Here is a 13061-nt window from a genome sequence, read left to right on the forward strand (position 1 = left end):
ATTGAGCGAGGTGATCCTCTCATGGGATGATCTTCTGAATCTGTTTCCAGTTGCTGCTGGAAGTTTCCGGTTGGCTTTCCTACAGCCACCATAGCCAGGGACCAGGCTCCTTCTCCCTGCACCTTTGCAACCACCTAAGGCTGGGGAGAGACCCACATTTAGGAGGCAGAGGCAGGTCCACCTTAAGATTTTCATGGCTCTAGCTACTTAAAAAAATTTTTTTTTAATCCTCAAAAGAGGATATGTTTATTGATTTTAGAGAGGAATAGAGGGGATTGGGGGCGGAGAGAGACAGAAACATCAATGTGAGAGAGAAACATCAGTTGGTTGCCTCCTGTGTGTGCCCTGACTGGGGATCAAACCTGCAACCTTTTCATGTATCGGCTGCTCAGGCCAACAGAGCCACCAGGACAGCGCAGCTCCAGCTGCTTTTGCCTTCATGGGCCCCTTCTTCCATACAAAAATATCAAAAACTACATTTATGATTCTGTTGGTGTAAAGATGACTATATTGTGTATCAATATATTTTTTGAACTAGAAGTTTATTTTTAAATTCTGGTTTTAAAGAAATTAACACACGGCCATGAGCCCTGAAACGTATCATGGTCTCTAGCAAGTGGGCTCCTCTGGTCTGGGCTCATGTCTGGACCTCTGCAGTGCTGACCTGCCCTTGGCCTTGGCACCAGCTCACACTGCCTGCTTTGTCCACTTGCTATGCTCCCACTAGCCCCACCAGATAGACAGCAGGGTCCTGAGCCTTTTGGTGCTCTGTAGCACCATGCACAGTGCTTGGCTGAGGTTAGGACTCTAGAAGTATCGATTGCACAGCTGTGCACAATTGGGCAATTTCCTTAACGTACTCAACCTCATTCTCCTCGTCAGTAACTTGGAGGGCAAAATCTGAATCCTCCACATGGTATTGCTGTGAGGATGAATGAGATGATGCATGCTTAATACAGCATCTGGCATGTGGTAAGCACTAAATAAATGTTAACTTTGTTATCATTATGATTTAATATGACAATAGAATACTTGGGTTTTCAAATAACTGGCACAATCACTTCTTGGCCTTTTGGCTAAGATCAAGTGTAGTATCTGTATATCAGTTCAAATATCTGGCACAAGATGATGCCATGACTACAGTTTTCATGGCTCCTTGCAGCCATGATGCAATAAGCTCAAGAATGCTCGCTCCCTTCCCCATCCCTATTGTTGTTCAAGTGCAAACACTGTGCGCCTGGAAGGGGTAAGCCTGGGCCCTTCATCAGCTAGTGGCACCTTAACATAAATGTGCTTCTTGTCAGCCAGCAGAAGGGAGGATTTAAGGATTGGGGGGGCGGCTGAGATGCTGAGGACTTTCCTTCTCTCCTTTTCCTTCTTCCCTTCCTTCCTTCCTTCCTTCCTTCCTTCCTTCCTTCCTTCCTTCCTTCCTCCCTCCCTCCCTCCCTTCCTTCCTTCCTTCCCATCTTCATGCCTTCCTTCCTCCCACATGTGTGACGCTGGCATTGCCACACTGTGATGAAGTCTTCTGGTTTTAGACTGACTACATAGGACTCTTCTCCACTAACTAAAGCTGTAGGCTGTGAATTCAGTTCTGGAAGTCTTTGTGGTAGTTAGCCCAATAGTCACTTGACCCAAACACCAGAAACTGAAGTCATGCCCGTCGCCTAGCAACCACTACCATTTTGTAACCACGTCATAACCATGGGCACAGGACAGCCCAAGTAGGAGCTCAGGATCTGGTCCCAGGCCTGCCTTTGCCACACACCAGCTCTGATGGCGACATCACATAAACTTGGGAGTCCTCCATTTCTGTTTCTTCTTTTAAACTTGAATAATAGCAGTAACTCCCTTTCGGGGCCATATGCATGAGGCAGTGAATGTGAAGCTTACGGTGTCTGGCATGACATAATTTTGCAAAAGAATCACACTCAGTACAGCAGAGCCAGGTATGGTGGTGTCTCTGGCTGTCACCTGAGCTGGGGACTGAACCACCACCCACCTGACCTGCAGAGCCACCAGCAGCCTGCCTGCTTGCCTCAGCACTACCAAAGCCAGAGTCTGGAGAGCCCTGCTGTATTCAAGATCATATGATAAGAGGAGGAAATATAGGTCTGACAAGAAAATGACCACAAAACGAGGCAGATTCTCATGGCTACTAGTAGTATTCATAAAACAGAGCTGCCCTGGCAAAGGACAACAGAAAAATCAGGCAGTTCCTGAAGAACATTCTGAAAATGAGAAAATGAAGAGAGGTGCATGTCCCTGAAAGATAGAACAATATCACAAAAATTCCAATTTACCTCATATTTTCAACAAATATAATTCTAATGAAATTTTCTTTAACACTTAAAATTATGTTATAATTTACACACATAAAAGAAATGACAAGGAAAAGATGGATGATTCAATAAGTGGAGAAAGAAAACAACAACAACAGCAAATAGACAATAGGCACTATGATAAAATGCTGAGTCACGTGTCAGAGAAAGGCCACTGGGAGTCACGCCCTCCTTGAACCCACTGACTTTCCCTCTGTCACTGGATTTCCCTCTTCTTTTGGCTTTTCCTCCTTCTCTGGTTTTTCCTTATCCTCTAGTATTTCCTCATCTTCTGTATTTTCCTTGTTTTCTATTTTTCCCTCATTTTCTAATGTTTCCTTGTTTTCCAGAGTATGTGCTACTTCTGGCTTTCCCGCATTCTGAGGCTGTTCGTTTTCCATATTTCCTTGGATCTCAGGCATTCCTTCATTTTCACTGTAGAGTTTTTCCATGTTGAGATGTCCCCTCCTTTTCCTGTCCTGTGGGAATTTTGGAGAGGTTCCTCCTTTTCTAGCTTAGCAGAGTGCTGAGAACAGACATGCAGACCTGAAAGAGCCTGGAGCAACAATTAGTAGTCCGTAGACTGCTTAGGGTCTGATTGCAGTTAAAGAAGGCTGGACCCAGACTGTTTCTGTATTCTTACATGTTTAAATTTCAGTCACCTTCAAAGTACTTTCCATTTGATGCAATACACCTATTGAGACGTTTGTTCCACTGCTCAAAACAGCTTTTGAACTTGTCGATTTTGATGCTAAAATTTACTGCTTCTGACGTTTTTTGTTTTACCTCTTCCACATTGGCAAAACATTTCCCTTTGAGGACTTTTTTCATCAGGGGAAACAAAATAAATGTTTGCGATCTCAGGATGAGAATGGGTGAACACATGGGGGTCATTCCATTTTTGGCCAAAAACTTCTGAAAACTGACTGCCATGTTGGCAGGTGTGCTCATAAATTACCCATCATGAAATGGGCAAATATGTTGAAAGAGTCTTCAAAAACAATTCACTGAGGCTGAAATCAGCCTCTCACAACAATGCCAGCTGGTACACTGATACAGTTGGGTTTCTAGAACACTCCCTTAGTGTGGGAAGCCTGTATTACAAGGGGCCTGTCCTCCAGAAGATAATTCTGTTTTTGCCCCCCACCTCATACTCTGGTGTCTTCAGAGGAAATAGTGAACACCCTGACCCTTTAAGGCTCAGGCAAGCTGAGCAGAGGCTGACTCCTTCGGGATATTGTGGCTCCACCTCCTACACACCAAGGGTGTGGAGGGAGGGCTGGGTTGGGGTACTGCAGGGAGAAGGAACGCCAGATACTTGAAGAGAATGTCAACATGTGTGATGTTCTAATAGCCTCAATTCAATACTCTGTGTCAGAACTAAAGGACTCACCCCAGCCCACACAAGGCAGAATTTCTGGGGGCAGGGTTGGGAATTTGATATATTTAATAAGATTTTAGGCCATTCTTATGGTCACCAAAGTTTGAAAACCACCACTTTAACACCCCCTCCCCCCGGGGCTGTTCTCCTGACACCATGGGATACTCTTAGGCAGCACCTGTTGGTCTCCTGTGAGGACGGAAGGCTGACTGGACCCCCAAGGCTACTATTAGCAAGAGATGCTTCATGGTTTGTTCCTTCTGCACCTGCCCTTGAGCCTTGGAGGTGGCTATGGATGCCCTGCTTTCAAAGAAAGGGTAGGATCCTGGAGTCATTTGACTATGAAATTGTGATGCTCCTTATAGTCTTATTCCTGTCAACCTGAGCCTTGCCTTCTTCCACCATCTCCAGGCCCCCAACCTTGGTCACCAGGTGGCCCCTGTTCTGGACGGTGAGGATGACAGGCGTCCAGATTATCGGGAAGTAGCCATGAAGGGATGGAGCTCTGCGCCAGACAGTGTTCCTTTAACACATGAGGGGGAGAGTTAACAGAAGGTGAAACTGACATGTTTTGGCAGAGGGATGGCATGGCCGAATCCTCCTCAGTGTAGCTATGGCAAGAGTCTGCAGAGATGAAGATTTACTTAGGGAATTAAGTGAGAAATAAGCTCTTCTGCCAACAGTTGTCTCAGTTGCCAAAACCCCAATTATTTTCCTACTCTGAGATGATGCTAGAAAAAGAGTGGTCCAGGTTCTACCACAGTGCCAACTGCTCCCTCTGGGCTTTGGGTCAGTGTCTCGAGAATATTGAAATATGACTCTGCAGCCTCTCATTGCTGACTTGACCTGGGTCGCTGCAACAGCCTCCCCATGCAGTCAGGTGGGTTCTCTCTCTCTCTCACACACTTTCTTCCCTCTTTCTTTTCTTATTTTCACAAGATTAAATGACTCAATGAAAGCCCAAGATACTGTTTTCACTGATAGAGTGTAACTTCATGACTTTGGCTGAGTTCTCTTCTAATGTTTCGGAGGCAGCCTGGGACCTGGGGTGGGTGGGGAGGCTACAGAGCATGGGTCCTTGGCAGCTAAGGCAAGATCCCCTGCTGACTTGTCAAACTCTCACATGGACGCTAAGAAGATTAAAATCATAGCATGCCTAACAACACTAATAAGAAAGATTTAAAACAATTGGTAAAAATAGATTGAGTTTTGAAATGCTTATTAGGGATAATGATTCTGTGCCACAGTAACAGCATCTAGGGTCAGCTTAATTTCACACCATGAAGGGGTGAGGAGATGTGGAGATGCCGAGGCAGGGACAGCCCGTCTGCGCCATTTTGTGCCCAGTATCCAGCCAGGCAGGACAGATGCATCTCCTGCAGCCAGCTCCCCACTATCCCCATCACTGGTCCTGGCCAGTTTGGAAAGGGTGCAGCGGTCACAGGGTTGCCAGTTCACACGCAATGTCTTGTTGGACATTGGAGGGGATGTATCTGAATGCCCAAGTATCCTAGACAGATTTTCCTCATTTTAAGAAGCCACCCCAATCTTCTCCTTTTCCAGCCTGGGACATCAGTGACATGCTGGCTCTCTTCTTGTTTGTTTTCAGGGACAAGAGCATAATTCCACCTGCAGGGAACTAGCTAAAGACCTGTGGATACTGGGGGAACACACTACATGTGGCTTCTGCCCTGCCATCCTTGCCCCACAGAGCTCCTCATGACCTGGGACCCTCGAGGCTTTGGTTCCCACCCCCTGCAGCTGTGCGCCTTAGGCTGCGGGCTGGACAGGGAGAAGAGGCCCTGCTGGTCTCCACATTTCTCATGCATTTGGAGGAAGGAGCTACCTGGAGGCCAAGGGGCTTTCTCAAGCCCATCAGCCTTGTCTTCCCCTCAGCAAACTCTCCTGCTTTTCAACAGAGAAGGGACAATGTGGGTCTGCGGTGAGAAGTAACTGAGACCTGAACAGAGACCTGATCAGGGATCAGCACTTTCATCTTCAGGTGGGAATGTGAGGAGCAGGGAACTCTCCTCATTGCTGGCGACATGGGGGGACAGAGTCTTAAAAAGGCCATTGGGCAACATCTGTTAAAATTGAAAGCATACAACACCTTTAAACCAGCAAGCCCCCTGAGGGGTCTTATCCCACAAAAGCACCTGCGCTCATAAGCACCTCTGTAACCAATGTGCTCCATTTATTTGGAGAAGAGCCCGGAAATCTAGTGAGTTCCCATTGACAGAGAAAGCTATGAGTGCCCTGGACTACAGGGGGCTTTTGTAGAGGACTCATTGAATAGAGGAAGATGCGGGTAAATAGAGAACAGGTTGCGAACATGTGTTTTCTTGGGAGAGGTCAGTGGGGCTGTGTTTGTATATAGGACAAGGGACAAGGAGGAGCTGGCAAGAAAAAAAAAAAAGCAAAAAGATGCCACTAAAATTGGTAGCAGATTGTAACAGATTGTGTTGGTCCAGGAAGTGGACTGAGCTATAGACTCTGGGAGTGTTGACTCCAGGGAGAGGTTTACCTGCAGGAGGTTTGTGGGCGGTGCCTTCAGAATCATACCTGTGTGTTGTGAAGCAGGCTGGCCTTGGTCAGTCCCAGTGGAGTAGGGAGTGCTCTGGACTGCTGTCCCGATTAGGACAAAGACCCGGCATAGGCCCTGGGCTGCTGCTCCCAGCAGGGGAGGGGGAGGGGAAGGGGGAGGGGCACAGAGCTTCAAGTTCTGTGTTTCTGTTGATGTGGAAGATCCAGCAGCTTGTCATGTTCTAACAGGATATCTTCATTTACTTAACAGTTTTCTGAAAATAATAGCTAATGCAATTAGCCAAGAAAAAGGTGAGTTATATGCATTGAAAGGAGGACCAGACTTAGTAAATGTAGATGAAGAATTTTTGTACCTGGATAACCGCCCCCCCCCCAAATTAGAACTGTAGTAAGAGAGCAGAAAGGTGGCTAGTTAAAGATTAAATATATTCAAATCCATAGCTTTCTTATATACCAGCAATGATCAGAAAGTAATGGGGGACAAGATTCCATTCACATTGACAATAAAAATGTAAAATATCCAGGGATAGATACATTTGACAAGAAATGTATAGAATGAACAAGGAGAAACTTACAAAAATTAACTGATTCATTTCATTCATGGATGGGGAATTTTTATATTGTGAGGGTAACAATTTTATTCCGTTTAATATATAAGTTAATAAAAGTCCAACCAAGTTTTTTAGAACTAGACAACTCTAAATTTCATCTGGAGTAATACCTAAGGAAGAACAGCCTAAATGAATGGGGGTGTGTGCCCTATTTGATATTAAAATATATATTAAAACATTGACTTATAGATGTCAATACCAAAATAGAAATCAGGCTGTCTGCTGATCATTCAGACCCCTCTGATGTGCCCAGACATGGAAATTAGCATTCTCTCCTTCCCCAGATGACCATGGCCTCTTGTGGATGGTATTTTATCTTATAGCTCCCTCCACTCAGGCCCCATCAGCCCAGGAAAAGAGCCATGAGCCCTGTGGTCCTCAGTACTGTCCTAGGAAAGTGCTGTAGCGCTCTGCTTTGGGCTTGTATTCCTTTTGATGTCCTGCGTCAGTCTCCAAGGTCAGACATCAGAGTGTGCTCTCTGCGTCTACATGTCACCAAACATCAGGGAGTGGAGTGACCCAGTTGGAAGGGACTCACGTTTCCCACTCCTGGTCGGCCTTTCTCTGGGTAGGTAAAACCTAGACTTTAAATTTCCCAGCTGTCTCTTGGACTTTTGATCTCCCATACCACAGCTTCTCACGTCATCTGTGTGAAGGACTGGTTTTTTCCCAGTCTGTTGTGTACAAGTACTTTTTTAAATGTAAGAAAGATAAATGACTAAAAATAAAATAAAAATACCAAGAAAAGTATAAGGCCCAATTTTTATTATTATGTTCAACAGACATAAAATTAACCTGTCACACGGCCATAAACATCTCTGACACTCACTCTTGTCACAGCCCAGTGACAAGCAGCCAGCGTTGGGCACCTGTCCACTGGCCGTGCTGTTCTAACCACATGGCTGGCAGACTGGCTCCCACTTTAGCAGGCAATTCTTCACACCCTGTCATCTACGTAACAAGACAATCTTACATTTTTATAACAGTTAACTTTTTATAGCACTCAAATCTTTCCCCTCACATGATTCTCCAATAATTTTCTGAGTAACTGGGGCAGCTCTTAAACAAGCCCCATTTGTCTGGCAAGAAATGCAAATCCCCATGGAGATGTCCAGTGATGTGCCCAAAGGGGTGGGTGACAGAGCTGGAAGTCACCTGAAGTGTCTTGTTCAGGAGCCCACTCCTTAAAGGAGCAAGGAGCTGGATACTGATCTACTCAGTGGGAAACCTCATGGCCCCAGGAAACAAAGCATCTTAAGCACACAAGTGCCTTTCTGCCTTTCTTGACTCATATTCTTGAAGAGAAAGAAAGCCCTCAAATCACCCAGAGCCCTTGGGCTAATGACACTGTTACACTGCATCACTGTGTTAGGAGAAGAATTTCAAATAATCCACAGTTCAGGGAGAGGGGTCTACAGGAGCTACTATAAAGGACACAAGGACAAAATCAAGGGGGAGGATAGAGGTGGGGGAGGGAGGTGGGATTGGCTGGGGTGGGGTGGAGGGATGGGGAGAAAATGCAGACAATTGTAACTGAATAAAAATAAAAAAAAATCCACAGTTCTCAAAAACAGCACAAATATAAAACTGTAGCACTGTTACTAGATTAGTGAGCAAGTTACTTAGGCTCCACGGCCCTAACCAACACGGCATTGCTCACGTCGTTGCCATGGTCCAAAACAGCAGGCATGTTATGTAAGAGCAGACAAGTAGCCTCTCATACGCCAAGTTTGCAATTTAAACTACAGAGAGATCGCAGAAATTTCAGGAAATCTCTGCTCACTGTTCACAAGGGAGTGCTTTTCTCAGTCTTCTGCAGGAGGGGCCAGCAGGGGCCAGCAGGGGCATTTGGGGTGGGCGGTAGTGATGATAGGTGCTCAGGTCACGTCAGGCTTCCTGCAGGTGAACACAGTGCCAGGGAGCTATCGAGAAGCATATGACCAGCCCAAGAAAGTAGCATGGTGCAGGGGAAAGGCCTGCTTCCAGAGTCAGAAGGTCTGGGTTTGAAGCCCAGCCCTTCCCCTCCCTAATTGGGCAATGGGTCCTGACTTCCCTCTTCTTACCAGACCTGTGATTGTTAAACAGAGATGGATGTAACCTGGCTTAGCACTTAAGGGCTAGAAAATACTTGCCTTTGTGAATAGAAAGAAGGCAGATGGGGTTTTCACCTCCCTCTACCAGGCATCTGTCTGCATCTTTGCAGCCCCACAGAAAAAGAATTTGGATTTATTTTTGCTCCACATAGATTGTTTAGAATTAAAGTAGTTTCAGGTGAGGTGTGGATCTACATGAAAAAACAATGAAAAGAAATAGTATAAGAGTCACATTAAAGTCTACACTAGCCCTTGGGCAGTTGACTATCCTTCATGGCCCTGACCAGTGTGGCAGCCTGAGGGCTGACTGACATGCACAGTGGAGATGTCTTCCATGACAGGGGAAAGTGGTTTGCTTTCTGAAACTTGCCATGGCTATTCTGGGGCCCACTCCGATGAACTAACAACATGCATGGAGAAGATGTGTCTAGGGCTCAGAGTGATACCATCTTTGCCCGCTTTAATTCCTATCCTAACGTATTCCTTTACTCTCTTTCAAGGCAACTCAGGGAATGGGGAAATAGAAGAATCTCTAAGTTATGGAAGCACCACATCCTAGAATTAGGACAATTCAGACTTTTGGTTTTTAGGCTTGAGCTGCTCCCGTTGGCTGTCACAAGACTTCTGCTTCCCAGGCTGTGTGCGGTGAAGCCAGTAACTGAGTACAGACCGAGACAGGTGCTCAATCACGCAGATATTTCACACCATGCTTTATTTTCTGGCACCAAAAGAAATGTGGAAACTTTCTTTGGTTCATAAGACCACATTTATCAATTTTGGATAATTTAATTTTTTTCTCTTTTGCATTTAAATATTTAATACCAGGAGGCCCAGGCTGGTCTTTGCCTGAATCCACATCTAAAGAAGCCATGTTAGGTCAGCCTGAGGATCCAAGTCACCTTCCCAGCCTCACTGAGAGGTGGGAACCCCGACCCCTGGTTCTGCTGGTCACACAAACACGGCACAGCTGGCCAGGGCTCTTCACAGCCAGTCTTGTCATCTCACATGTACACGTGGACTTGGAATCTCTTTAATTTAATCCAACAAATGTTTATTTAGTACTTACTACTGCAGTCGGTCCCTGACATTCAAAGCCAATTTAGACTGATTCAGGTTAAGCCTGTAGAATACAATTTAGAGCTTAAGAGTCGATCACCTAAGCCAACCCCATCATTCAGCTAATGAGAAATTGAGGCACAGAGGAAAAGAAGTTTCCCACAGTCACACAGTAAGCAATTGTGAAGTTTCTGATCAGGGTAATTCAGAAGTTTGAAATCATGCTTAACATGTAGACACCATTTGTAGCAAAGAAATGGTAGAAAATGAAAGGACTGGATGCGAATTCCCCCGTTCCTCAGCTTTTGGGTTCAGCTGTCAATCCACTTCTCCACCTGGAGGTGGCATGCGGAGCTGTCCATGCCCTGTCTGTCCAGGGCCTCTGCTCACACAGAAACTGCCTGCGAAGCCTCCCATCTGTCCTCTTATTTCTGGAAGGCTGAGTCAAGACTGCGCTGCCCCTCCTTATGTTCGCTACTCTCTTCTACGTCAGATCTTCAACTCAGAAAACAAAGACCAGGTTTTCACACTCAAAATTTTTGTAATCAAAGCAGATAAAAGACAGACTTGCATGCAGAGGTATTTCAAGCCTATGCTAATTATATTAGAAGGTTATGGATCATGCCAGTCAAGCCATTTCTTTTATGAAGACTTTTTTGACAGCTTGTCCCCCAAATGGGAAGGCAACCTCTTTTGACCATGCCTGTATAATTATCATGGCCCTTTACTGGACTCAGGTAAGTGTTGGCTTGAGTTGGGATCAGCTCGTGAATGTCACTCAGGAGGCTCTGAATATGTTTCTGCACAAAGTAAACAAAAGATATTTTGGGATCCTAGTCCACTCTGGGGTGGCTTCCCAGAAGAGGAAAGCTGGGATTTATTTTAAGAACTGGAAATGGTTTGGTGCAAGGAGACATGTTTCTTCCTTAGTTCCTCCACTATGCCTAGGAAACAGGAGCAGGGCTTGGGGTGCAGGTGGCGAGAAGGGTGTGGGGGAGAGGAGAGGCATATGTTCCTATGACAGTCCTGGGTTGGGGAGAAGTTCTCAGGGTTGGGCTCACTCTGCCAAGGTCAAGGGTGAGAAGAGGAACGGAAGTCCCTGGCCCTCGGCACAGCTTCTCTTGTGCCTTCATGCCGTGTGTTCTCCATATGAGACACCTTTGTACTGAGCTTTGCAGGGACCTCAGGAAATGACTTCCATCTGGAAGCCTGGGTGAGTCCAAGGAATTGCTCCAGTTTGCCTTTGGTCTGGACTGTCAAATCTACATTCTGATGCTTATGAAACACTGTTGCCCAAGAACACTCTGATGGATGCAACGTTAGTAAATCAAAAGCCACAATGCCCATTCCCTCCCAGTGCACACAGTTCGACAGAGGGAGAAGTCATAGTTGGAGGCAGATGACAGTTTGACTTTGAGAGGACGGCCCACCCTGATGTCCTAAGCACTTGGTCAGCACAGTAGCAAAGTGCAAAGGTCAGGGAAGGTAGAGTTTGGGTGGGAGGGTGTGTTGCATGCAATATTTTTCTTTCTGGTATGTGTCTCAGGAGATCCATTTGATAGTGACACCTGAACTTTGTGACATAGTTAAGTCCTGCTCCACTGGCTTCTATACAAAAATCATGATGCAAACCAGCTGGGGTAAAAGCAGTTACCATGGAAACCCCAGACTTTGGTTTGGAAAGTAAGAAGTGATATTTATTATGCCCACATATATCTACGGTTTGCACCAATGCACTTCCTGGGAAGTTTCTTTTTATTCTGAACTTTAGCATTCCTTTTTTTTTTTCTTGTCCTGTGGAATTTGGCAAGAGAAAAATTTTAAATCGAATTGGAAATATTACCTTCCCAGTTAAGTAGCTAAAACAGGAGGTCTTGATTTATTCAAACCATATTTGTTCAAGACAAATTTAACTCTAAATGGAGAAACTGCTTAAAGGTCAAGTTTTGTCTTGGATACTTTGAAAGAGTTGCTAAGCATTTTTGTCCCCCGTCGAGGCTGGGTTGACACCAGGAGGTGTTATTTGTGTTACTGCTCCTGAACCATTTTCCACCTCTCAGTAATGAGAGAGATTTATGGTTTTGGAGAGCAAACACATCCTTATGTGGGCAGGATCGCCACTGTGGCCAACCCAGTTGTGACAGCAGGAATAGACAGGTCCCTTCAGCACGCTGCTGAGAACACAGAGGATGTGAAGAGCATGAGATTGGACACCAGGGAGAACCAGGTTCCAATCCCACTCTGCCCCTAATACTTGCTGCATGACCCCGGGCAAGTTCCTAAAGCAGCCTCTGCCACCATCCCCTCGCCTCTGAAATGAGAATCAGAACACGTATCACTCTGAATACCTGCAAGGACTAACAAAATTGTGCCTGGAAAGCTTTTAGTATCAGCCCACCATAAATTAAAATCCAAAATTAATCAATCTCAAAAAACTCTTTACCCTAATGCCAAGGAGGATGGATTATCTTCCATCCCCAGTGGAATTGGCCACACACACACACAGGTACCCCCACGTATTCAACTGTGTACATCTATTTTTAAAAGCAGCTTTTCAAATACAAGTGTAATTACAGACCTCCACCAGTGAATAGTATTGAATTAATTGCCCATCTGTTCATAGTGGTATTATGAGCCCTGTTAAAGACTGTCCTTGTCCTTACAATCTAAAACAGATGACACTGAGGTGGACACATAGTCAGTGCACATGTATATCTGCAACAGTTTTGGGGAAATCTAGAAAGGTAGGTAGTAACACTGCACAGATGTTAAGGTCTAATGCATTAGAAAAACAAACCAAAATTAAATCGGTCCAAAGGAAGAATCTCATGGGTGGGAAATGGGGGACAAGAGCACAGAGTGAGCAAACCAAGCTGGACGGCCTCTGGCTTTGGGCTGCTGTTCCAGACCCGGAGGCCAATGCCTCCAGCTGGCACAGCCCCCCTACCTACCCCCCTGCCCCCTCCCCCAGCAAAGTAAGCCCCTCCTCATGCCCCCTTTCTCATTCCGTCCCAACTGGTAAGGCTTTCACAGCACCCTCTTCTAATCTTCTTCT

General features: G+C 45.7%; 1 protein-coding gene and 1 pseudogene across 9 annotated transcripts in view; one reads left to right on the forward strand and one right to left on the reverse strand.

Moving 5' to 3' along the window:
- The window catches only part of ADRA1A (adrenoceptor alpha 1A), a 116093-nt gene that overhangs the window by 75404 nt on the left and 27628 nt on the right, over positions 1–13061 (reverse strand). The window lies entirely within an intron of this gene.
- LOC112305287 (U2 spliceosomal RNA) lies at positions 1057–1198 on the forward strand (annotated as a pseudogene).

The sequence above is a fragment of the Desmodus rotundus genome, chromosome 9, assembly GCF_022682495.2.
Source record: "Desmodus rotundus isolate HL8 chromosome 9, HLdesRot8A.1, whole genome shotgun sequence".
In the NCBI taxonomy this organism is placed as follows: Eukaryota; Metazoa; Chordata; class Mammalia; order Chiroptera; family Phyllostomidae; genus Desmodus; species Desmodus rotundus.